Consider the following 25,598-nt stretch of genomic DNA (forward strand, 5'->3'; position numbering starts at 1 on the left):
GTACCTATCTTTAATTATAAGGGTGATGTGCAGAGCTGCAGTAACTACAGAGGGATAAAATTGATCAGTCACAGCTTGACATTATGGGAAAGAGTAGTGGAAGCTAGGTTAAGAAGGGAGGTGATGATTAGTGATCAGCAGTATGGTTTCATGCCAGGAAAGAGCACTACAGATGCTATGTTTGCTCTGAGAGTATTGTTGGAGAAATACAGAGAAGGTCAGAAGGAGTTGCATTGTGTCTTTGTGGACTTAGAGAAAGCATATGACAGGGTGCATAGAGAGGAGTTGTGGTATTGTATGAGGAAGTCGGGAGTGGCAGAGAAGTATGTAAGAGTGGTACAGGATATGTACGAGGGTAGTGTGACAGTGGTGAGGACTGCGGTGGGAGTGACAGACACATTTAAGGTGGAGGTGGGATTACATCAAGGATCAGCTCTGAGCCCTTTCTTATTTGCAGTGGTGATGGACAGGTTGACAGATGAGATCAGACAGGAGGCCCCGTGGACTATGATGTTTGCAGATGACATTGTGATCTGTAGTGAGAATAGGGACCAGGTTGAAGAGACCCTGGATTGGTGGAGATATGCTCTAGAGAGCAGAGGAATGAAGGTCAGCAGGGCTAAGACAGAATATATGTGTGTAAATGAGAGGGAGGGTAGAGGAATGGTGAGGATGCAGGGAGTAGAGTTGGTAAAAGTGCATGAGTTTAAGTACTTGGGATCAACAGGTCAGAGTAATGATGAGTGTGGAAGAGAGGTGAAGAAGAGAGTACAGGCAAGGTGGAATGGGTGGAGAAGAGTGTCAGGAGTGATTTGTGACAGACGGGTACCAGTAAGAGTGAAAGGGAAGGTCTACAAGAGGGTAATGAGACCAGCTATGTTATATGGTGGGTTGGAGATGGTGGCATTGACAAAAAGGCAGGAGTCAGAGCTGGATGTGGCAGAGTTAAAGATGTTAAGATTTGCACTGGGTGTGACTAGGATGGACAGTATTAGGAATCAGTATATTAGAGGGTCAGCTCAGGTTGGACAGTTTGGAGACAAAGCAAGAGAGGCGAGATTGCGTTGGTTTGGACATGTGCTGATAAGGGATGCTGGGTATGTTGGGAAAATGATGCTAAGGATGGAGCTGCCAGGTAAGAGGAAAAGAAGAAGGCCTAAGATAAGGTTTATGGATGTGGTGAGAGAGGACATGCAGGCGGTTGGTGTGACAGAGCAAGATGCAGAGGACAGGAAGAAATGGAAACAGATGATCCGCTGTGGCGACCCCTAACGAGAACAGCCAAAAGAAGATGATAAAGCTTTAGATAAATATCTGAAAATCAGATTTATCTAATCTAACTGAAATAATAACTGTTGAAAAAACGAAAAGAAAAAAGAAAAACAATATGCATTCATTTTATCTTTCTTTCTTTCCTTTCTTAAAGGATCTGCCCTAAACCCAGCATATTTCACTAACAAAGCATTGTCACAGTTTACTTGTAGACTTGACATCTCCATTTGAGCTTTCTTTTTCCAAATTTGTGGTGAAAGCTAATTGCTTTAATCTTCATATACTGTTTATATTGTTAACCCATAGATGAATGGAAGGCTATGATGTGATTCCCATGAAATAATAGCTGTCATTTTCCCAAATAGCAGAATAGGACCAAATAATGAAGTTCAGTTGATCTTACCTGATTATTCAGAGACTGGATATCTGGCAGGGCTTTTCTTGAATCAGTCTTAAAAGATCCTGGCAAAAACCTTTTTAAATTCTCATTCATTCTTTGAAAAAATGCAAGCCCAAGAAAACTAATAAGGCTTAAGGATTGTTTTCTAGCTAAAAACTATCCTGATTATGTCCAACCTGCTCCATTTGCCCTTGCTCCACTTGGACTCACTCTGGTCCTCTACCCTTCCCCCAAATTCTACCCACCTCCATTACAAGCACATTTAAACTAGCTATACCTTCACCCCCTCTCCCTCATCACCTATTGACTCATCAAACCTCATTAATCAATATCTCATGATCACTGAAAACTATATCTTTTATCCCTCTGTCACTATCAAACACCACCTCCCCACTATAAACCTTTATTTCCTCTCTCTTAAATTGCTCAGTTTTCTCTAAACGTGGCACTCCCTTTTCCAACCCCAATCCAACTAATCTGTTACACAATTAGCCTTCTCTTACTAATAAATACACAATTATCACTACTCAAAATATTAATACAAACATTAATACCATCACATCCAATTGTAGCCTCGAAAAACATAGAAGTATCTTCTCTAATATATCTGCCAGTCTACTACACATAAGCACCTTCCATTTCTCAAAGTATAAACTTTTACATTCCTCCACTAGCTGTAAAATAAGCCATCTCTTAAAACTAAAACAAAAAATAATACCTTACTTATAAACTACTATTTCCTCACATACCACTGGTTTATCCCTATGTGGTGATATTCATCCAAACCCTGGACCTATATCAACATCTCATATCCACTACACCTCCTCTTCTAATACTCTACATCTGGTGAATCTAAATCTATGTAGCATGTGTAATAAACTAACAGTTCTCCATGCATGGTTATCCCAGTGCATGCCCGATATACTTGCAGCAGCAGAGATATGGCTAAAACCACATATCCAAGACACATAAATACTCCCCCCAGGTTATAATATAATAAAATCAGATAGAACCCACAAAAACTCTGGAGGGGTGGCCCTAATTTACTACTCCTCCTATACAATCATACCCTACTCCAAACCCATTCTTAAGTTCAATAGCACAGACATTCTCATATCCTTTCTAAAACTTAATAAAACCAAACAACTTTGTATAACTGTGATATACATACCATCTCCCCATAACTACCCCATACTAGAAGACATATTATCTTGGTTGTCCCAAAACATTCTTACTGAAACTACCATTCTGGGTGATGTCAACATCAACTGGCAAAACGTAATCTCTGACTACCCAACCAAGAGTCTAAATCTATTTGGTTTTACTCAACACATCACATCCCCCACTAGGATTCACAAAAGTAAAAACTACATTTCCATACTAGATTGGATCCTAGTCACAGACTCTACTAAATATTCTAACTCAGGTACCCTCCCAGATACTTTAAGTGACCACCTACCCGCTCATACCTACAGGACTACATCCCATTCAACCAGAACCCACAACTACAAAACCCCCCAAAACCCTAACTATATTTAATCAACTGTTCACCAAAATTCTAAAATCACTAAACTGGTCCATTATAAAAACACTAAACTAGACGAGGCATTCAACCATTTCAACAAACTATTTTTAGACAACCTAAACAGCCTAGTCCCACTTCATACAAAAAGAACCAGAATCAGTCATGCATCTTGGCTTACAAAGTCAACTAAATGGTCACTAATTAATAGGGGCAAAGCCTGGAAGGAATGATTGAAAAACAAAAATGACCAAACCCAACAACCCTATAGACAATTATGCAATCAAGCTAAGAAACTTATTACCACTGACAAAAAACAATACTTCACACAGCAACTATCTGATCATAAAAACAACCCCAAAACATGTTGGTCTACCATTTCATCATTGCTTACTCCAGGTACAAACTCCAGCCCTTTTCATTGACAAAACCCCACCAAATAGCATAGATATTTAATACACACTTTATAGAAAGTACTGCTAACATAGTCAATAGTCCAAATAAACCTTCTAGTACAAATTCCACAACTAATAACCCATCTAATAATTCATTCATTATTTCCACTTTTGCTCCTTCCTCTGCTCAAAACACCTAATCTACACCTTCACCACCAACCCTAACATTAAACCCTGTACCCACTAATTATATATGGAACCTACTATATAAAGTTATACCATGCTCTCTTTCATCTGACAACCTCTCATCCAAGTACCTAAAACTTGCCACTGATGCTATTGCCTACCCTATTAGTATCCTCATAAATAGATCCATCTCTGAATCCTACATCCCAGCCCTTTGGAAAAAATCAATTGTAACCCTTTTACATAAAGGAGGTAAATCCAATGACATATATAACTATCATCCTATTTCCATTCTGTCTCCCCTCTCCAAAATCCTAGAAAAATACATCCATAAACAAATACTTGATTATCTTAACCACATTAACCACAACCAACTACTTATCTCAACCCAACACAGCTTCAGACCAGGACATAGCACACCATTTGCTCTAGTATCCTTTACTGATACTATTAACAAAGCCAAAGACTTCAGCCAACTAACCTCAGCAATATTTCTGGACCTATCAAAAGCATTTGACATGGTCTCACATCCAAAACTGTTACAGGAACTTTCTTCCCTTGATCTAACTCAAACGTCTCAACAATGGTTCTCAAGCTATTTAGCTCAAAGACAACAATGCATAAAATGGTCATCTTATTTTTATTTTATTTATTTTTTATTTTATTTTTAACATCTTTATAAACAACCTGTATACTGCTTCCTGTCACAATACTCTCATTCAATATGCTGATGATCCAACCCATATTTCCTCCTCTTATAATATTACCCACCATAGGGATATAACCCTTCTCATCGATTGAATCTGGGTTAACAATGCCCAAATTTTACTCAACCCTAATAAAATCAAATGACTTATTTTTAAACCAAAAATTCAACCAACAGACTTCAAAATATACTCTCTAAATAACACAGAAGTAGAAGTGGTCCCATACACCAAACTGTTAGGGGTAACCATAGACAACAAACTTTCTTTCGATCTTTACAATACTATTAAAAAAACTCACCTTAAACTTGCTCTATTGACACAAAAATTGTATGGACCCAGCCACTAAAATAAAGCTAGCCTAATGTACATATTACCCTCCTTAATATATGGTGCATGTATACTAAACAACCTTGAATCTACACTAAAACATAAACTTGCTACAATAAAATTGCAAAATTCACAGCAGGATCCCCATTCAATAAACACCATTGTACTGCTCTTATGCTCTTACATCTCTTAACTGACTAAAACTCCCCCCAAAACTCAACTACCTACAACTGACAATGGCCCATAAAATTATCTATAACTTTAAATCTTGTCCTGCCATAAATTCCTTACTCCAAACATATATACCAAATCGAGCTCTATGCTCTGAGAGCAAACAACTCCTAACTCTTTATAAACCAAGCAAAACTGCTGGGTAATCTTTGTACTCATACTCGGTTACCAAATTGTGGAACACTCTACCCTTAGACATTAGAACCACCCTAAACATCAAAATGTTCAAATTCAAACTACAGGAACATCTATCAAGAGCAAGTAACTGTTCCTGTTCACAGTCTAACCTTCCTCTCACTCTTCGCCCCACTCTACCAGCCCAGTCTCCCCACCCCCTATCCTTCTTCCTCTTTCTCTATTTTACCCAAGCTCCCCTTCCTCCTCACCCCACCTATTTTCTTTCCCCTTACTACCTTTGCTTTTCACTCATCAGCATCTATCTTATACCATTCTTATCAAGCCTTATATCATATACTTAACTAAACTTTACTAACTTTAATCCTATACTCTTTCTTTCTTCTGCTACTAATACTTCTACAATTTGACTATTAATACTATCACTTTTCACCTTATCTTTTCTCACTAAAGCTTTTACTATACAAATAAATGATCCTTGCCACCTTTCTTATTACAAAAAAATCTCTTTTCAAACTTTGTTTCTTTTATACAAAACAAGTCTGTTTACATTTACAAAAACTACACTATAAAAGAAACATACACATCTCAAGCAGTCATGAAAAAATTTGAAGAGAATGGAGCCTATGTGCCCCTTTCAAATATAAAGCTTGTATCCTCACTCCACTTCACTATGCAAATGAGAATATTCTATGTACTTTATAAATCTTGGCACCTGTCATCATTATTTAAATGGGAATATCTTTGTGTAGTTCAGGAATTTTACCTACCTCTGTTATTACACAGTAGTTTATCTTCAGCAAACTCTACTCCACTAATGCAATTCAATGTCTGTTTACACCAATGAGAACTATAGTACAATATAAACCTTCACACTTCAGGCATTCCTGTAAAAGTCTATAAAAACTGGACAATATGTGCACAAATTAGATGTTTACTTTATAGCTTTCTCCCTTGTTACTATGTAAATGGGAATATTTTATGTATTATCTTCTTTCATTTTATCAATATTGTTTACTGTAAAACCATTGTTAAAATTTTATTATAAGTATAGCTTGTACTTATTTGTACTTTTGTAGCTTTTCTCCTAGGGCTTCAGATGAAAATGGGTTTCCTACTCAGTCAGACTTTCCTGGTAAACAAATCACAAATAAATCAATCAATAAATAAATTCCACTGGCTAAGGAATGGTGTGAGAAAAGTGCAGTTTTAAAAATATGTCTATCTTTAAACTTTTGCTTACCAGGATGGTCTGTCTAGGCATGCAGGCCCATACTAAACTGCTTGTAATCACCATAGATGACAACTTAAACTTTGATTTTCACATACAAAACTGAATAAAAAATCATCAAACACTAGGTCTGCTGTATCTTGCAAAACAATTCCTTACTCCTTCTAGTAGACTCACCATAGCTAACTCTCATCTTTTACCCTCTCTTTTCTGTGGCTTACCTGTTTTGACTAACATCCAGATTTCTCTTAAGTCACAACTAGAACAATACTATTATAAAATGACTAGATTTGCAGCTAACTTGCCATATAGAGCTCATCATTGCTCTGCATTATGTGCAGTCAACTAGCTATAGCTGACACATCAGCTAGCCAGTACACAACTTCTTCTAACCCATAACATACTATATAACTCCTCTACATCCCCTCTGTCTCCTTAGTATTTCATCACTATCTCACAAATAGCACTCTGTACTTTCAGTTGTAGTCGTAGTTGGAGGGGTTGCAAGTAAGATTTACTTAAAGAAATGGTGATGCAGAGTGAGCCATAAGATGAAGGAGATTTTTCTTGGGGGTCATTATGTAGAAAATGCAAAAGGAGAATGCAGAGACAATCCTGAAGAATAAAGGTGAGATGGAAAAGAAAATATGTAGAAAATGTAAGAGAAGGCAAAAAGCGAGTAGCAGAAAAGAAAAAGGCAAAAGAAAATAAAAATTGGAAGTAAGTGGTAAGGATTCAAAATAAACAAGACAAAAAATGGACAGGTATGAAGTGTGGAACATTTTAATAGCTGCTTCAAAAGCACATGAGGTTGTTGTTGTTTGTCTTTTCGGCTTTTCCCAGTTAGTGGTCGCCACAGCAGACCTCCAGTCCGCTAATGATTAGCAGATTTTTTTTTTTATGGTGCCGAGTTGCCAGCCCGACACCCAACCTTCAGCGAAGGCACGCCCATTCACACATGTCTTTCGGAGGCCACTCGACCACGGGGAGGACATGCAGACTCCACACAGAACACTCCAGCCAAGAATCGAACAGGAGAACCTAAAGAGCATTTATTCTTATTAACAAAGAAACATTTTACAGCAGCATATTTGAGACTGTTTTTTCAGTGGAAAATTTTCTTAGAGAATATGAAAAAAAGAAAGATTGTAACTGGAATCCTTATGTGATAAAAGCATCTAACAGGGAAACTAAAAAAGGAAATGCATGTACAATTGTACAATTTCGAACAGAGATGGAAAGAGAGTCTTTGAAAGGACATTTGAAAATTTATGTAAAGAAATACTCAGTGCAAAAGTTTATAATAAAAGGGATTTATGGAATGGCAGATGGCAATATAATATTATATTATAAATAGAAAGAGAATAAATTATACCAAGCATGATAAATGTGGATAGGAATAGGGGTACTGTAAAATATAGGAGACAACCCAACACTTTTTTTTTTTGTGGAAAAGAAGGACATTTGATAAGTAATTGTGATAAAAGAAAATGTTATATTTGGAGGAAATGGGATATGATGCAAAAAATGTGAAATGAAATGTTATAAATGTAACAAAATTGGACATTTATGGATGTATTGTAAAAATGGAAATAAGAGTAAGAAAAAGAAAGAGAAGAAATTTTAAAAATAGTTGAAACAGAAGAAAAATTAGATGAGGAAAAATAATAAAGAGGACATAGAAGAAGGCTCTGGAATAAGTGACGAAGAAGACATAAATTGGGAAATAGTAAAATAAAAAGGAATTATATTGGTAAAAGTGTAAAAGACAGAAAAAGAAAATAAAAAAAAGATACAAAAGAAAAAAAGAAAGGAAATGGATAAAAAATAATGTATGCAACTAATGGTTGGGGGTTGGTATAATTGTGAAGGTGTTTGACTCAAAGAAATGATGTACAGTGTTTGATTCTCACTTTTGGGAGGGAAATTGGCTAAGCTTAGAATGGCACAATAAGGCAGCTAGCCTATTAATTAGCTATGAACTTATGAAACCATGAATACAAGGAAAAGGGAAAATGAAAATTTTAGAGTGCTTTCTATAAATGTGAATAGTATATTAAGAACAATAAGGATTTTAGAGTGGCATTATACATGTGCTGTAGATGTATTTATAGTAGAAGACACAATATTTTTTAACAAATGAAGACAGATTACAAACAGAGAATTTATGGGGAGGAAAGATAATCTTGAACTTGCAAAATAAAGATGTTCTAGAATAACCATATTCTGTAGAAATACAGTAAAGATATTATATGTAACTTTAGCAAACAATGGAAGATTGACCATTGCAGATTTAAAATGAAAAGAACAAGTATATGGAGTTATAACATTATATGTTTATACTAATTGTAATGAAAGGGAAAGCATATTTCATCAGATTTTAGAATATGTAGTGATAAATGTAACTATTATAAAAACAGGAGACTTTACAGGAATGATATAAGCAAAATATTAGAAGTTATAATATGGGGTATGTTAAAACTTTGGGACAAAAATCCATGGACTTACAAAAGGGGTATGTATAGAACTGAACTAGATTATTTTGTAGTATCAGAAAGTTTAGTTATAGGAGAAGGGGAGATAGTTGAAACAAGATTTTCTGATTCATCTTGCAATATAGTTAGAAATAAATGAAAACAAGAAATATATAAAAATAGGCAAAGGAATAAAAAGGATACATGAGGAAGCATGGAATGAAGAAGGAAAGAGATTAGTAATGCAGTTATGGAAAAATCATATTATGATGAGAACATTTTATAAAAAAATGGTCTGAATGCTATATGATATTTTAGGAAAAATATAAAAAAAAGTATTTTACAGTGGCAACATGATGTGAGAAAAGTACAAAAAGAAAAATATAAAAGAACAAATAATGATGTATTTGATGTAGTGCATAATGACAGAAAGTACTATGACAGAAAAAGAATTATATATTTTTTTATTTTATTTTTATTTTACAGTTTATTTACTGGGATAATCCATTGAGCCATGAAGAGCCCATTTTCAATGGAGTTATGGGGAACAACAATATAATATGAAGACAATGCATTTACATTTATGTAATAATATTGAGGATTGATGGTATTACACAACATGACAAAAAATACACGATTGCACTGAAAATACAGTCAGAAAAGCAAAAGGCAAAATTTTACACACACACACACACACACACACACACACACACACACACACACACACACACACACACACACACGTAATTTAAAATAAGAAAAATCCATTGGTGCATATTCCTGTTAGATTTGTTACAATGTGAAATAACACAGGGTTGACATTCCAATTTTACATGACATCTTAGCAGAGTTAAAGTAGGATGGGGATAAAAGGTGTTAATTGTTGAATGTAAGAAGGGTGGGGCAGTAAGAAAAAAAGTAGAGCAAGAGTAGGAGTAAATGAGAAAAATGAAGATGGTAGTGATCAGAGAACCTCAATATGATGAAGAGAAGAGAGAAGTAAAAGAGTGTGAGAAATGTGGAAAAAAGAGTTGAGTCATGTGGGATGAGAGCAGCAACATTCCAAGAGGGGTTTGAGATGGGAATGAAGCAGGGTCTTAAAGGTAGAGTGGTTGTCTGCAGTATGAATAAGAGGTGGCAAGAAAGAAATCAAGAAAAAAAGATTATATAAACAAAGATTTTTTACAAGGAGAAGGAGAAGAATTATTGAGTTACCAAAGCAGATTAGCAAATGAAGATGGTATCGTAATGAGAGAAATAAAAAAAAATATATAAGGAGAAAGAAAATACTCCAGAAAGGATTATGAATAGTGTAGTACAAGGTCTACAAGAAATGTTTAAATTAAAAAAGAAAGTAGTGAAAAAAACATGGAAAGTAAAAAAGTTAACAGAAAAAGAGAATAAAAAGTTGGAAATGGAGATTTCTTTATATGAGATAGATAATGTATTAAGACAAGTAAATACAGGTTGGCTACAGAACCAGATGGAATAGGGTATGAAATGTATACAAAATTTAAGGGATTGCCAAAAATAATTTTTAAAGATTTTGAATGAATGGTTAAATGCAGGTTTTGTATATAAAGAATTGTATACTGGAATGCTTAAATTCACACTGAAGAAGGAAGCTAGAAGACAATTAAAAACTGGAGATGAATAGTATTAAATAATAATGATTATAAGATATTTATGAAAATAATACAAAATAGATATGAAACTAAAATGGAAAATAATCTGGAAGATAGTATATGTAGTATAAATTGGGAAGGGCTGTCAAGAATTATTAATGATAGTTAGAGGAAATGTGCATGATATTATGAATAGAAAAGAATAAACTAAATTCATAATAGAAGACCTTAAGGTATTTGATACAATTAGACATCTTATGGGTAATAATTAAAGACTATAATATAAATGAAAAAGTTAGGAAATTATGCATAGCAGCATATATAAATTGCAAAGTAAAAACACTTGTAAATGGCTGGTAAAGCCAGGAGGTACATATGAAGAGTGGTATAAGACAGGGATGCCCAATAACTTGTATACTCTATGCATTAGTTATGAATGTGATAGTATGTGAAGCTAATTACAAAAAGAAGGAGGTGGGATATATATAACATCTGAAGGGTTAAGAAGTCCAGTTCTGATAGTATATGCAGATGAAATTATAATAATGCAAAAACTAAATTTGGATAAAAGAAGTAATACTTTGCACAAATGAGTGCCTAAAAGTTATAGGGATGTGTTTAAATAAAGAGAAAAGTAAATGTTTTGTGTTTGACATAAAATGAAGGAATAAAGATGTAAATAAAATTCACTGGAAAAAAAACAATAGAAGAAATAAAACATATCTGTCTTTTCTGGAGACTGCATAAATTAACATTCAGAGAACAAGCTTATTTGATAAAGTTAATACTGATGGGAAAATAGCATACTTAACAGGTGTATTTACGGTGCCAACAATATCTGAAACTGAATTATTGCAGATATTTTTTCATTTATATGGATTTCTAGATTAAACCCAGTAAAAAAGAGAAGAGGAGTTTTGTATATAAATAAAGAGGAAGGAGGTTTAGGGTTAATTAATCCAGTGGTATATGCTGCTTCATTACATTTGTACAAAGTGTTCAAGCGGATAAGTGAAAAAGATGAGAGATTGGTAGAAAAATTGTATAAATATAAAAATGATAATTTTTGGGGTATGGTTAAAGAGGAAAAAAGTGTATAAATGAAGAACTAAAATGTTACCAAAAAAAAAATATTTTATATTATATGGGTTATATGGAATGAAAGAATGAATGAAATTATGTTTAATGGCAAATGTATATTAACAAAAATATTAAGTAAAATTTGATGGTGGTTATGAAAAATGGAGTAGGAATCTAATAGGGATGAAAATGTAGTATGACTGTAAAGGACATTATGAATATGTGTAATTAGATTCGCCTCACAGCAAGAGGTTCTCCCATTCAATTCTTGGCTGGAGCACCTTCTGTGTGGAGTCTGCATGTCCTCCCCACAGTCAAATGACTTTTAAAGACATGCAGGTAGGTGCGTGTGTGAATGGGTGTGCCTTCTTTGAAGGGTGGGCGTTGGGCTGGCAACTCGGCACCGTAAAAATCCACTGCCAATCATTAGTGGACCAGAGTTCCGCTGTGGCGACCCCTAACTGGGAAAAGCCGAAAGATATTACTAGATTTGTATATCTATATATTTGTACATTTGTAAATATTTGAAATATGCAAATAAGAGTTTGTACATAAATAAAGGATCCCTACTCTTTTTGATAGGTACCATGGAATCTTTTACATCCACCCAAGCTACCACCAACTAACCAAATAGTGCCTCTGTTTAATGTCTCCCTAAGGATGGCACCCTTGCTCTGCAGTGTTACCAATCAATCTATCTAGTGTGGGAATAGAACCCATATCCTTCTGTACCAAATGAAGGTGCACTACTTATTGGACTACTGACACAGCTATTGTCAGCTAACTATTCATGTAAGTAATTATTAATACAAATGAATTGTCTCAACTCCCAAGAGTAGTATAATTCAGGTGTATAGCATTTTGCATTTGTATTTCTGGAACTGCCCTAGAGAGTCTCTACAAACAAGGGATAAAGAACAATGGATTTCTGTGTAGAGGAAAGGCAGAGGAATTGAGAAAAACATTTTCTATCAGAATACAATACATTATCAAGCTTAAGCAAAGACTTATCGAAGCAGTATGATTTGCATTTGATTTGGAAGGACTGGCCAAGTCAAGTTCTTGGTCTACCAAGAAGGTTAGTGCATACAATAAGGGATTATGAGAATTTGCTGCCACAGTACAGATGTGCCTGCCATATTTAATGCATACAGAGCTTATTTGCCAAATTAATGTTCAATAGAATAAAGAATGAACACAAAGGCAGCAGATGGTCAGTACATGGCCATGACAAATTTCATTCAGTTGCAAGTTTTTCAGGAAGCAAACACTGTCACAACAGGAATTTGAATAAATAAGGAAAATTCTATTCACTTGGCAAGGAAATGAGGTAGGAAAAGTACAGTATAAAGGTTCCTGGCCATGGTGTGGGTGCATCTTTTGGCAGGTATGGTGGGATAACTCCCAGTTCACTTAAAATCAACTGACCTGGAAAAGGAAGTCGAGGAGCAAATGAGATTGCTCAGATTGGGGGGGGGGGGGTAAGTGCATGTTTAAATACTATGTGAAAGGATTAATGTCTAACAATGGTGTTGACAGGATGCTATGAAGATTTCAAAGTTTTGGGGCCTTTGAGGAAATCTTTGGATTATATACTGGCTTCAAGTGCCTGAATAATACACCTGCACTGCAAAATGGGGAATATTTGACTTAAAAGTTTAGGGCATGGATGATCAGCTTATAGTTTTTCCATTTGCTATTAGATTTACAGAAACCTAGCTTTACCTAAGAAATACAACATAATGAGTCCTGTACCATTACTTAAAATGCATCAGGACAGCATGACTTTCTGCACTTACATTCCATTTCTAATATTCAGTTTAGTCACTCAGGCTCATCTTCTATAAAAGTTGATGTTATCTAGAAAGTACATATAAATCTAACAAACTCACTACCTCTATAGGACCAGACATTATGCATATGCCCAACCATATATTCCACTTACTTACTTTTTCATAATTTTATCTGTTTTAGAAATAGGTGATGAGGAAAAGTAAGTTGCAGGAGGAATAATTATGTGGGCATTAAGTAAAATCAGTGCAGTAGATACTCATCAATGAGAGAATAGAAAGAAAGGCTGTGATTAAATGGTTGCAACAAATGTGGAGAACCCCACTGTGAAAATATCCATTCCAAAGCCATAGATAGGGTGTGGTGAAAGGGCTGTCTGATCCAGGCATAACCTGTTAGGTGCCACAAATGGCAGCTCAGAAGAATACCCATCATTCCCTGCAAGGCAGTGGTGAGCTGATAACCATTTAAGTAGGCAAGGTTATCATCACAGCTGTTTAAATAATTTAATGTATGTGTTTATGTGTGGCAACTGTAGCAAAGAACGAGTATAGGTCTTTGCTTTAGATTGTGTAAGAAAAGTACCAAATAATTATTATTTATGTATGCAGAGATGTTAGGTTAGAACTGAATACTATTTAATTCAACTTTAGAGGACTTTTTTTGCTCTGGTCTCTGTGACATCTGTCCAGATGTAGCTTTTGTCCCTTCCCCCTATGTTAAACTAGGAAAGGTATGTGTATAGATAGCCCTGCATGACTGCCATTTGCAAATAAGTAGAGGTGGGGACATTACTTTGTTTGCTTCTCTGTGAAGATTGATGAGTGGTAAGAATAACAAATGTAAAGACTCACAGTGTAATTAGTTCTATTTGCCTGGATGGAAGATTATAGTACTTGTAATTTGACATAGGACAGACACTGACTGACTATATTCCAATAAATGTTTTACAGTAATCAGTATATCTGGACCAATTACTCAAGTGTATATGAACAGATAGAAGTCAGACAAACTATGATTTGCCATTACTAAAATATCTAGCTTACTATAATAATTTAATTTATATTCCGAGTGACTGCATAATGCAAATTAAGTAGAGGTATGCAGTTTAAATAGTAAATGGGGAATACTTGCTGGCTAAAAAAAGTAGATGCTTCTGAGAATCTGGATGGAAGATTATAGTACTTGTAATTTGACATAGGACAGACACTGACTGACTCTATTCCAATAAATGTTTTACAGTAATCAGTATATCTGGACCAATTACTCAAGTGTATATGAACAGATAGAAGTCAGACAAACTATGATTTGTATTACTAAAATATCTAGCTTACTATAATAATTTAATTTATATTCCGAGTGACTGCATAATGCAAATTAAGTAGAGGTATACAGTTTAAATAGTAAATGGGGAATACTTGCTGGCTAAAAAAAGTAGATGCTTCTGAGAATCAAACCTGTCTTTGCTGAATGAACAACACTTGCTGACACCAGTTGTTAACGTTAAATCTTGTACAGTTAAGTAGTGTACAAGAAGTTTTGTGACTTATTGTGTTACTTGTTTCAATATACATTGCATATCAAACCCTTTGTAATGTAGTTTCCTAGTAATTTATTCAGTGTACTTTTTCTGATATTCAGAATAGTATTAGTAACTAAATTGATACATTCTGCTTGATACTTTTTTTGCCTTTTATACTTTTATTTCTTGTGTCCTTAGTCAGTTCTGCTGTGACATTACTACTAGGTTGACCGTCAGACAAATCAACATGAAGTGATTATATAGACAAGGGTGATTATCTCTGTGCAGAAAGCTTCTCCTGTATATTTAATGAAGCTTTAACTGGATGATACAAACCAGTCAAAGCATCTTTTCAATGAAATAAATACATATATTTTTGCAGGGACAAGCCTGTCTGTTCCCCATGTATGTAGCTTCACCCCATGCTCTTTACTTATATGTACTCTACCTCTGCAGTCACACAATTACAGAGAAGAATGGAAACCTCAAACTATAAATCATTACTGGTGCACAAATAGAAACCACACTACAAGTGATGCTTTATGCAGAATATAATCAGGGGGATTCAGATTTAAGACTAAAAACTGACCAGTTTAAAATCTTTACATTTGATCAACTGTAGTAAAACTAGTGAGTACAATACAAAAGTAACTCGGTACTGCTGGAGCAAAAAGGCTGAGTTGCATGGAAGATACAAAGGGGAAACAAAGTATAGAGATGATTTATAAGTGGTCAGTTGGTGCAGTTCACACCACACAATAGTTGTTAACATAAACTAATTTATCTTTCTGAACAAAATATAGGTAGGTCGTAGGTGGCTAACCTGGACAAACCAAACCATGCAGTTGTTAACAACAAAAAGTAATGATCATTCTAACACATAGGTTGAAGGGTCACAGTTTCTGCAGGTTTAATGTACAACAACAACAACAACAAATAGTAATGTTTATTGTAACTTTTATGTGTGTTTTGAAGCTGGATTAGTGCTTTGGTGAGGTTAATATATTAGGATGCTGGAATTTAATTAGGATAATTAGTCTCAACTGACTGTTTATATAACTTACAGATATAGTTTAACTAACTTGTTGATGGTATACTTAAATTGCAAATAAAATATCTAGTACTTCAGCTACAGTGTCTGTTTTTATTCCATTCTTTTGTTTATGACTATAGATATGATAAATGCAGAATGCATGGAGAAAGGCATTAGCCAGAGAGGTTGTGCAAGATGTCTCTCATACAACAAAGTCATAATCAAGATATACAAATGCAGCATCCCCATTGCATAAATGCTTCCAACACCCATACCAGGAACCTACAATTCCATTTGTTTGACCTTTGCCCATTGTGAGGGTGGTATGTTCTTATTTATTTTTTTTGAAAGAGCATATTGCATTTGTAAAGGAAAAATTAAAAGTAATTGTAAATACGTACTTCTTTGCTTTCTTTCCATATTACAAATTACTGAAATGCCCTTGATTGTGTAATGATTTGGAAGCTGTTTGCACTAGTGTTTTTTCCTTTAGTTTTAGATCTTTATATGTAAGCCATATCTTGGTTCAAATTAACCTGTATGAGATGTATATAAGTTCAGCTTAACTAATCTGCATTATTTTATGAGAATTCTCAGAGTAGACATTCTCAGTATACAACTCACTTGCCTTTACATGAATAAAATGCATAAAAGATAACAACAAAAAAAGATAATGGAAGGGTGGGAATACTGGTTAAAGTCATCACCTCACAGATGTAAGGTACAGAGTCTGATTACTTCTCTGTGTGGAAGATTTTCAGTCCATATATTTCTAGTTAATCACTGTATATTAATCAGATCAGACAATAGTAGTAGAAGTAGCAAACGTAAACTCGTCAAGTCAAAAAGTAATAATAGAAAATATATAATTCTACAACATTGCTAAGTATTCGAAAGTAATCCAAGCAAGGCAGGCATTCTGTTTCCAGTCAAAAATCCTTTATTAAGTACACAGACAAGCGATCCAAGTAAAACAAAAATAGAGTAATAATTTCCTCACAAGCTTTCTAAATATATATATGCTTTTTATCAGGCATGGGAGTGGTTTATTATGCTGTGAAACAAAGTGTTATTGGTACACATGTTAAATTCACATCCCTTCCCCCATCAGTGTGACATTCGAGCTGGTCCTGCTCTACCTAGTAGCTGTCATAATAATATATAGCCCTAATGTACTTTAATGGTACATCTTATTTAACCAAATTATTAAGTCTGTGATTTTATACAAGGCAATATACTACATGGCTGGAAATATATCAACCTTAGTTCATTTTGCGATCAAAAATTATATATAAATATATACATATACATTTTGCATGTAAAAATCAGTTTCTATTTTCATAACCTATTGTTAACAAAGATCGCTTTTGTCCTTCTAGACTTCTTCAGGTCTGTGTACAAGAACCCTAAAAACCTATATAATTGTATAACTAGTTAGTATTGTTATTACCATCATTTTGAATAAAGTGGAAAAAAGAGAACCAGAAAAAAGTAAAAAAATATATGTATGATGATGGAAACAAAATATCCTCCAGCCTCAAAATGCATCAAGCCAATAGACTACTTAAGTCCAACAATCAGAACCTTCTGGAAGTATAGGTTTGTATACTTCCAGAAGGTTCTGATTGTTGGACTTAAGTACCTGTTCTTTTCCTACCTGACTCCCTACACTTCATCCTTCTTTTCTTAATCATACTTATCATCCTACACTTATTTCCATTGTCTCTATCCTTGTTCTTAATCATTACCTAAATTCCCCCTTTGGATCTACTCTCCTCAAACACTTTCTCCATGTCACATTCTGTTGTTATGTTTCATGTCCTAAGAATACTCTGATAGGATACATCTACTTGTAGTTGCTTTATTGTTTTTATTCTCAAACTTTGTATAAGTTACAAACTGTTTTTTTATTTGATATCTATGTATAATTGACAAACTGCTGATTTTTATTGTAAAATTGTACTTGGAGCTTTGCTCCCCGGGTCTCCATTGAAAAAGGGGTCATTTTTGGCCAAATTGACTTTCCCGGTTAACAAACTGCAAATAAATAAATAAATAAATGAACACTTTCAGTAGCTTTTTAAAAATGCTGCTCACCTGGTGCAGTTGTGAGCTTCCTTGTCTTGAAATATGATTTATTGGTGGTGTTTTCCCACTTGAAGCATTGCAGTTTAAAAATGAGCTCTTATAAAGCGTCACAAGCTTGATTTTATTTACTTTAGCAGCCAAATTCTGCTTTGGAACTTTTCCTGCAGGTGGAAGTGTTTCATGACCTTTGACACCTTAGGAAACAGGAAGTATTTTGAATAGAACATTGAAACAAGCAGCGAAGAAGGCTAAAAAAGATAAAATTAATCTTTGTCCCTTTGTTGTAAGAGATATTAAAGGCAAAATACAACTAGATTTAAAGGAAGCTTAACCTCTACCCTATATAAGAATCACAACTGACATAAAATAAGAAAAGGGAAAGCAAAAACAGATGGTAATGTGTACAGTACAGAGAAAGAAATAGATGAGTTAAAATATCTAAAGGAAGCCTCTGCATATTCAGAATTGTTAAATGTTTTTGATTTCAATACATTATTTTAGGTTTCTCATTGTTGAAAGGAACTAGTTACAACAAAAAGAGTATTTTTTGAGTAGTTCTACCTTTTTACAAGTCAGGCTGCTTAATGATGTAATGTGGATCAGTATATAATGTTTCATTTATAGCTGTTTATGTGAAAATTTTCATCCTCTAATTTTTATGTCTCACACTTTCTTTTTTGTATACATTTTGTATGTCAGCTTCTGGATTTTTGCAAAGTACATTATGAGTGGTATTGATTGGTTTAAAAAGCTATGTTATAGTGCACTTAGAATGGATTTCTTGTTTAAGTCTCTTCATTGCCAATGTCAAAAGTTGGTTTTTAATACTAGATGGCTAAAATTATATTTGGAACATTTAAAAGTCACAATGTGTTATTCCTCTTCATATTCGATCACATGGTATCTCATGCATATTCAGAACTCCATCTATTTGCTAAAAATGTTGTTTTTTGAAATATGTATTAAGAAATAGTATGTCATTGAAATTGTTATATTTGATTATATATAATCATACTTCTAATATAGAGCATTGTAGAATATTTAAAGATATAATTTGCAGTTTTCTAATGTTATTATATAAACTTATTTATTGAATAGAAAATGAATTAAAGGTAAAAGAATGCTATGAATAACTATTGTAGTTTATAAGTTTAGTATTATATAGTTATAATGGGATATTATATGGTGTATATATATATATATATATATATATATATATATATATATATATATATAATGTTTGTTGTTTATAAAAGTATTAATAGAGTGAAGTATACAGTTTATTAACCTGAGATTTAAAATACTGACTGTGCTTTATATTTGAATGCACTAATTTGATTTAAAATATATGATTTATTGGATAACTAATAATATTAGATTATTAGTATATGGATCTGTGATTATTTATAATATATATGTTTGTGTATATCTAGGAGCAGGAATCATATGTTTGTTTAGATCACGAGATGCAAGGTCTCTTTTGTCATTATGATAACTCTGTAAAATCTGAGTTGAAAGCAGTGAATCAAAAATATGTTGTAATACTAAATCATAAGATTTCAATAAACTTAGAAAAACTAAAATTAAAGTTGTATTCTATTCCATAAAAGTCTGCAGATTAGCTATTAGATCAAAGAAACTGAATAATATAAACCATATTAAAGAGATCTCATATAAAAATTAGAAATAAGAATAAAACAGTGACAGATTTAAAGGATATATTACAGTGTTGTAGGAACTATTATCAACAAATTAATAATAATAACAGAAGTTTAGAGAATAGTAGTTTAGTTAATTCCCGACAATGTATTAAAAATTTCTGTTAAAAGCCTTTGATGAAATTAAATCTACTTCCAATGTACACCCATCTTGGAGGTTTTCTCTTGTTTCACCCATATTAAAGCAAGATAAGGATCCTAAATTATGTTCTATATATCATCCTATTTCACTTTCAAATGTTTATGATACATTATTTATGTCTATTTTAGTGAATAGAATAAATGTTATTTTGCCAGGAATAATAAATGATGATCAAACTGGATTTTTATTAAATATGTATTAGACTTACTGCATTAATAGATTTTGCAAATAAAAATTAAAAAGAACTTTCAATCATAAGTTTGGCTATAGATAATGCTTTTGACTCAGTTAGTTGGATTTACATGTATAAAGTGCTTAAAGAATATAATTTTTCTCTGGAGTTTGCAAATTTAATAACAAAGCTTTAGAATAATTAATTTTCATTTGTTAAGATAGGCCCCTTTCTTAATGGGTCATTTAAAATTTTAACAGGCACAAAACAATATTATCCACGGTCTCTTTGTTATTTGCATTAATTATAGAACCATTTGCTAACTACACTAGATCAAAGAAAAATCTAAAGGGCTTTTCAAATGATGAAAACTTTTTGCGGATGATATTTGCTAATTATAGTTACTGTAGAAACAGTGTTAAAACATACAGTTAATTCTATAAATTGTTTTCAAGAGATTTCAAGTTTGGCATTTAATCACTTTTTAAACAGATACTTTGCTAATTAATAAAATAAATTATTTATTAAAAAGATGTAATTTACGTGGGATAATACACAAATTAAATATCTTGGAATTATTACATCTAATTGCAAAAAATCAGTGTTAGGAAATTATAAAAATATAATTGATATAGTTACTCAGTTAACTACAAATTGGAATAAATTATTCTACACAATGGATGACTGTTTACATTAATTAAAATGGTAATTCTGCCTAAAATCTTATTTTATATGCAATTGCTAATTGTAATAATACCTCTGACCTTTACAGATGTTTGCAGAATGTCCAGATTTTTGTCTCATATTTTTGGTCCAATTTTCATTAAATTGTGGTTTTCTGGCAAATTAGTAGCAAATCATTAAATATCAAAGTCAGAAACTAATGACAGACATTTGAGTTTCAGACTTCATACCCTTCAGAAAGTCATGCTAATACAAAACCTGTTATTCTATTAACTTTCTAAGTTTGTAAAAGCAATATTTAAAAGTTGTCCCTATTTTTGGGCCTTTGTCCCACTTTTGTTTATGACTTTGTCGAGATTTCTTGGTCTAAGAGGTTAAGAGGTATGATTTTAATCCCTTATAAAACTATTTTAAAGAAAATAAACTCTATTCTTCTTAAATTTCTATAGTATCATATTAAACAAAGGATATATTTTGAATGGCATGCAAAAAGTTGGGAGGAAAGTGATACAGGTTTCCCAATTTTTTAATTATATGCTAAGTCTGTCATTATAAAATAATAGCTCGATGGCTAAATTCTTCATATAATTCAAAATGTAAATTGATCCATGAAAGAATTTTACTTGCTAATAATAAATGTACTGTAGTATCTCATGCACAACTTGTGTTTAATAAATTTTATTGGATTCTAAAAGAATGTTATATGAATGCTGGGAATAACTGTATTTCCATTCCATTTGTCAATTATATCCTTATCAAGTTTAAGAAATATAAGAATTCTAATTATATGGTTAAAGGATTTGTTATTTCTATTGTTTTCTATACCTATACAAATGGCTGTTTAGAGATATTTAATTTGAGTAAAATGTTAGATATTAAAAATAGTTTAATCTTTTGGTATCAATTCCTAAATGACAATAAAATACATTTGGCAGATTATTTTCTAGCTAGATATAGTCTAGAGAAAAATAATTGGTTGAGTTTACAAATTTGTAAGGAAATTGTTAATGATAAAATAAAAGTATTGTTTGAGTCACTTGAAATCTGTCCCAAAAATATTACAGATTTTATTCAGTATGAACAGCAATTTAATAAGCAATAAGTCATACTTATCTAGAATATATAGAATTATTAGAATAGATTTTACTCTTCCTGATTTGACATTTTGGAACTATTCTACAAAATTGAATAAGTTTTTTTCAGGTGTGGATAAAAATTATTTTAAAATCTGCAAGAAATCTACCTCTTTACTTTATTGGAAACTATTTACGTGGAAAGTTGCATTAATATATAAATCCGCAAATATTAATTGCTGGAGATTTGGTGACACATTTGATATTGCATGGATTCATATGGTAATATAGTACAGAATAATATTTCCTTTTTGGATAGTGTTTAAAAAATTAACTTAAACATTGTGGTTAGACAGATGTATTATCACTACTTCTTTGATCTTTTTTAATGCTGTAGTTTCAGACTTTATCCAAACATTGCAAGTGCCTCTTCTTTGGTCTATTTTAGCTATGGCTAGGAAGGTTATCACGAAAGAATTGGAAAAGTAAAACTATCCCATCATTTATAGAATTTGTGTATTTATTTTATTTATTTAACAGTTGTTTACCAGGATAGTCCGACTAGACAGCAAGTGTCCATTTTCAGCAGAGTCCTGAGGATAAAAGCTCCACAAAGTTACAAAGTTACAAAGTAGTTTAGCAAAACGTGATTAACAATAGATTGGAAAAAGTGATTAACAATCGATTAAAAAATGATTAAAAATAGTTAAAAAAAGTGATTAAAAATATTTATGAGAATATCCTTGAAAAGGGTAACATAGATTAACAAAGATTAAGAAAACATCCTTGAGTAAGGTTAATAGCTAATCAAAAGGCAAGGTTGTAGAAGCATATGATCATAGTACATTTTGTATATTCAGTTGACTTCATAGAAATAAAAAGAAATTAATAGTTATTTAAACTATGCACAAATCTCTATAATTATTTACACTATGTACAAATCTGCATAGGTAGATTATAGTCAGAGAATAGGGTTCTTCAGGGACAGACATGTAGTATAGGCTGGATGAGGTGGGTTCAGGGAGGGTCATTACAGTTACATATATGTTTTTATAAAGGTGTGACTTGAGGAGTTTTTTGATTGTCTTCATATGGTTTTGTAGCCTGAGGTCTGGGGGAAGGGTGTTCCATGTTTTAGCAACTTCATAAGGGAATATGGATTCCCCTAAGCTGTTTTTACATGGAATGACTTCAATTAAGGCTTTGTTACTGGAGTGTAGTTCCCTATTGGTGCTATAGAAGTTTAGGAAGCCTGTTAGGGCAGGGGTTTTATCAGGGTGATATAGTATTTGATGGGCTAAGTTGAGTTGGTGGAAATGAAGTAAGTTTGGAAATTCTAGCCAGAGAAGTTTGTGAAGGGATTGGGAGTGATGAGATTGTGATTTAGTGTTGGTTGCAAATCTAGCTATTTTGTAGCAAGTTGAAAGTTTGTTTAGGTCAGTTTTATTTAGATTTGTTAACACTGAAGATGCAGAGAGTAGGGTTGATAGGAGATGAGTTCTGGTTATGGCAGTTCTGGATTCGGAAGTTAGGAATTTGTTGCTACGATAGAGACATCCTAGCTTTTTGTAGACTTTGGAGATGGTTTGGGATATATGTTTATTGTATTTAAATTGGTGGTCAATTATAAGACCTAGTAGTTTGACCTCAGAAACAGGTGTTATGAGGGTTTTGTTAGCAGAGAGAATAGAGAAGGTCTAATTTGTTTTTATTGGGTGGAATAGAATTAGCTGTGTTTTATTAAGTATTAGTTGAGAGTTGTTTAGCCAGTTTTCTATTTCTAAGAACGATTTTTGGGCTAAGATTTGTAGGAGATGGATGTTGGGTGCAGAGTAGATAAGGGTGGTGTCATCTGCTTTTGTGGTAGCTAAGTGGAATTGGTTTGTAAAGATATTGAAGAGAAGGGGGCCTAGTACTGCGCCCTGGGGTACACCACATTTGACTGGAAAAGGGGGGATAGGGAGCTGAGCCATTTAACAGATTGAGAGTGGTTGTCTAGGTATGTATGGTAAGGTTATCAAGGTTGAGTTTGGACAGAGAGGATAGGAGTTTGTTGTGGGAAACTGTGTCAAATGCTTTGGATAGGTCTAGGAAGGTGGCAGAGACAAGTTTCCCTTGGTTTCTGTATGAGTTTATGGTATTGGTGAAGTTAATTAGGGCAGTGGTGGTGTTATGGCCTGGTCAAAATCTGTGCTTAGTTTTAGAGAGTAGGTTGTTAGAGAGTACGTGAGAGAGGAGTTGGTGGTGGATACATCTTTCCATAATTTTTGATACAGGAGAAAGGATAGCAATGGGGCTGTAGTTGGTGAGGTTGGTGGAGGGGCCACCCTTGTGGAGGGGGATGATGTAGGAAGTTTTCCATACGGATGCAATATAGTGTTCATTAATGGATCTGTTTATTAGTATTGAGATTGGATAAACGATGGCCTTAGATGCAAGTTGGAGGTAGGAGGTTGTCTACAGCTAGGGTAGTTGGTTTAAGTTTTGCTTGGAGTTTTTGGATGGTTGATATAGGTACTGATTTGAGTAAAAAGGGAGTGATGTTTGATTGGGCTTTGAGGGTTGGTGGGGGTGGTTGGGTTTGTGTTATTTATGAGCTTCAGTATGGAGGAAGTGAAGTAGTTGTTGAAGTTGGAGGCTATGTTTCTATATTTGGTGGTGGTGGTGTAGTTTTTCCGGGTTGGAGGATGTTGTTCACTGTAGCCCAGAATTTCTGTGTGTTGTTACTGTATTTTTTTGTAGTGTTATAAAGTGATATAAATTAATTGTTAACTTTAAAGTTGAGAACTCCTAATGTCACACACCAATATATATCCTGGCAAAAAATTAAGTGATCTACTTGAAAAGTATTAACAGTTTGATTATTTATAAGGAAATCTTGTTATTGGTGTTTGTAAATACTTAAATATGTGTTATGTTTTAATATTTTTTGATTTCATGTATTGTTATTGTCAAAATTTAATAAAAAGTAAAAAAAAAAACAAATATTACATTTGGCTAATATTTCACCATGTTTTTTCACATTTTAAAACAGCTTCCAATCTACACCTTCCAACTGATATAAGTTCTCTCATCTCTAAGTTTCTCTATGTTATTAACAATTTCACAAACATTTTTAACATCTTTTTCTTCCAGTTCATCAGTTCTAAACTATAAAGAAATATTTTTTTAACATTTAAATTAGCACAAGAAAACAAATAACTGTTGAATGGATAAATGCTCATCTTTTTGTTACACAGTTTTGAGAAATGTCATCATTAGTTCTTCATTTTCCAACATTAAATCATAAAAAGTCTGTGTTCTTATATATATATATATATATATATATATATATATATATATATATATAGAGAGAGAGAGAGAGGGCAAATTTATTGAGTTTTAAATCGCAGAACATTTACCATATTGTCTCATTCATACTGTCTGTCTATTACAGTGTCATTTTTTGTTCTTATTCTCACAGTAGGACTTCTCTTCTTTTTTAAGAACAATTTTACTTACGGTTTCTTGCTGCATTCCTTTTTTTACCTGTTTTTACTGCTGCATACATTTTAACTGCTGCATTCTCTGCTGCCACATCACCTGGTTCCTTTTCCTCATTTTCAGTACTTCCCAAAAAGTTATCTACCATGTTACCCACTGAAACAGCAGAACTATCACCTGGTCATCCTGCTCAATTATTTTCAACCAAACAACATCTGCAGGCCCTCCTAATGACAATTGTGTTATCTGCACCATTCTAATGGACTTGCTTAATTCATTCTCCATTGAGACAGCTAAACACTGCACA

General features: G+C 33.2%; 1 protein-coding gene across 4 annotated transcripts in view; it reads left to right on the forward strand.

Moving 5' to 3' along the window:
* Positions 1-25,598, forward strand: part of LOC122816834 (tripartite motif-containing protein 54-like) — a 361,207-nt gene that overhangs the window by 30,379 nt on the left and 305,230 nt on the right. The window lies entirely within an intron of this gene.

The sequence above is a fragment of the Protopterus annectens genome, chromosome 12.part0, assembly GCF_019279795.1.
Source record: "Protopterus annectens isolate FY-2018-M chromosome 12.part0, PAN1.0, whole genome shotgun sequence".
Lineage (NCBI taxonomy): Eukaryota > Metazoa > Chordata > Ceratodontiformes > Protopteridae > Protopterus > Protopterus annectens.